Here is a 3,204-nt window from a genome sequence, read left to right on the forward strand (position 1 = left end):
CCAAGCATATAATATGCACGAGCAAAAATAAATCTGTACCACGTGGATACAGCCACATCCAACTTCACTATCAAACACGAAAGCAGCAAAACAGAAATGAAACATTTTCATCATTTTCAGAACTCAGCAGCGCACACAGATAACATGAACAAGTGAATTAATTTCTGTCTGTGTTTCGTAGCAATAAAAGTGTATTAGATGGAGCTTTATCGCTTTTTTCATTCGTAATGTGATTAGGAGGGAGGGTCACTCTACGCTACGCTAAAAACTTGCAAATTCATGTCCTCATGTGTGTTTTTCCTTTATCGTATTTAAGAATATATGCGGAAGAATTTATATGTGGCTTATATATATGCACGTACAAATGTACATACGCGAACTCACACACGCCTCGTGGCGCAGTGGTTAGAGTTCCCGGCCGCCACTACGGCGGTCCGTGTTTGAATTCCGCCCAGGGCTGAAATAATTTCAGTATCGCTACGCTGCGAGTTGTTACTCCAACTCTCGTGGGCGAGGAGTTAGGTGTGTGTGTGTGGGTGTAAGGTCACAGCATGACCCATAGATCGGTCACATACGAGCTCTGAGCTCTCTTTCGGGACGGAAATAGCTGTCGATCACAAGTCCAACACGTGATCTAAGACCATGGTGAATCACACATGCAGGCATAGATACATACACAAGTGGTAGAAAATCGGTACTTCGTGCTGTCAATATTCTATGTTTTTTTATTCATTGTAATCTGACAGGCCTGTTATGAAGAGGAGCATATGCATATGTGTGTATATAGAAACATACATATATGTATATGTATATACATATATACATACATACATATATATATATATATATATATGTATGTATGTGTGTGTGTGTGTGTGTGTGTGTGTGTGTGTGTGTGTGTGTGTGTGTGTGTGTGTGTGTGAGAGAGAGAGAGAGAGAGAGAGAGATTCATCATGGTCTTGGATCACGTGTTGGACTCGTAATCGACAGCTATTTCCGTCCCGGAAGAGAGCTCAGAGCTCATATATGACCGATCTATGGGTAATGTTGTGATCTTTTCATCTCTGCGTATTTTTACATGCTCATTTCTTAGTTTGATGTACATTTGCCATTTGCTTGTTTTCTTGTCTCTTTACCATTTCTTCCAACCTTTGACTCTATTAACCTTAGCTTCATTACACCTTTTATTGTACCAGCGTTTTATGTATGTTCTTTCCATTTTTTGTTGTGGTAGGTATTTACTCCCTCATTATAATTTTCTTTTAGTATATTCCATTTGTCTTCCATCCCTGTTTCTTCATTTAGGAATTTTTCCCAGTTTGCATTGCGAAAGAATATTTTGAGTTTCTCAAAATTTGTTTTGTTGTACATTAGTCTTCCTATTCTATGTTTATCATTTTTGCTTTGATCCATTTGCTCTTTCAACTCCAATTCTATTAGTACATGGTCACTCTTTCCTATCGGAGTTTTGTAATCAATTTTATCGACAATTTCAGGCTCTGTCGTAAGTGTTAAGTTCAGCTTTGAAGGTTCTTCTCTAGGCCTACCGCTATATCTAGTATTTTCCCTAAACCACTGGGTCATTGTGTATTCGATAGTCATGTCGAGCAGGACGCTGCCCAGAGTTCCTCTCCCCCCCTTCACTGTCATTTCTTCCCAACATATTTCTTTTGAATTAAAGTCACCCATAATTACTGTATTTCCTCTGTCTTTCAGTATATTAGTCAATTCATATTTTGTATCTTCTAATATTTTGGAATGATCACTTTCTGTCAGGATTGTGTTTTGGGGGGCACATTTTGGGGGGCACATACACCACTACAATTTTTTCTACTCTTCATATGTTTGCTTTCAACTTGTATCATAATTGATTCTACATTATTTTTTCCTTCAGTTATTTTTGTTACATTTAAATCTTTATTAGTCAAAATTAAAACTCCGCCACCCTGTTTATCCTTCCTATTCTTTGTCCAGCAGTTGTATAAACCTTGTCCCACAGTGTTGGGTGGTAGAGTATACTTTAATTTAGTTTCCACTATTCCCATTATGTCTGGTTTTTCTAAGGCCAGGCAATCGTTTAATTAATTCATTCCTGAGGTTATTCCATCTATATTAGTATAAGCTATTTCTAATTTCCTTTCTCGTCTTTTTCTGTCTTCTTTGTTTCCATTTTCCTTATATACCATTTTCTCAGCCTCAGGTCCACCACCCTCCCAATTTTTTTTTTTTTTTAGTTTCAGTTCTTTTTTATTTATTTTTTTTTTTAGTTCGCTGCGTTTCTAAGTTCTTTTTCTTTCTCTTTTTCTTCTTCACTCATTTCTTTTTTTATCCATATATTTTTGTAATGTTCACTATTTGCTAATTTCGTTGTTCTGGATAGTATTTCCTCTACAATTGTTTGAGATCTAAGCTTTACTTTCAGTGCCCTGTATTGTTTTTCTTTTGAGTATCTACCCATTCTATGGGTTTCCTCGATTTCCCTATCCAAACCTAATTCTTCTGCTTGTAATTCTTTCAGAATTTTCTTAGCGATCTCTTTCTCTTTCTTCTGCCTCTGATATCTAGGTACATCATGCTTCTCTTTAATGCCATAGATTACAATGCATCTTTTTTTTTATCCACTGTGTCTCTAAGTTACCTTTTTCTTTAATTACTTGGATCACCGTTTCTTTGGTATTTTCTTTGACCTGTTGCTCCATTATTTCTTCAAGGGATACTTTTTGACATTCCTGTTCAATTTTCCACTGCTTCTTTATTTCCTGTAAATGTGTGTGTGTGTGTGTGTGTGTGTGTGTGTGTGTGTGTGTGTGTGTGTGTGTGTGTGTGTGTGTGTGTGCGTGTGTGTGTGTGTGTGTGTGTGTGTGTGTGTGTGTGTGTGTGTGTGTGTGTGTGTGTGTGTGTGTGTGTGTGTGTGTGTGTGTGTGTGGATGTACGTATGTATACACATAAGTATATGGAGACATTTATATATACACATACATACTACTCCACATAGTGCACATATATAACTTGTTTCTGAAGGCTATGGGAGCAACGCATTAGCACATTGACAGCATATTCCCGGCCGCATATCAGAGATGGAAGTGTCCGGCGTCTCCCACTCCTCCCCGCCCCCACCCCCCTTTTCGAGTTACCTTGATTACCCGCGACGGCGACGGCGATGGCGACGGCGGCGCTGGGGACGGACGAGTCCATCACGTTAAT

Source organism: Oratosquilla oratoria, chromosome 13 (assembly GCF_046742065.1).
Source record: "Oratosquilla oratoria isolate Oo_2021 chromosome 13, ASM4674206v1, whole genome shotgun sequence".
NCBI classification, from domain to species: Eukaryota; Metazoa; Arthropoda; class Malacostraca; order Stomatopoda; family Squillidae; genus Oratosquilla; species Oratosquilla oratoria.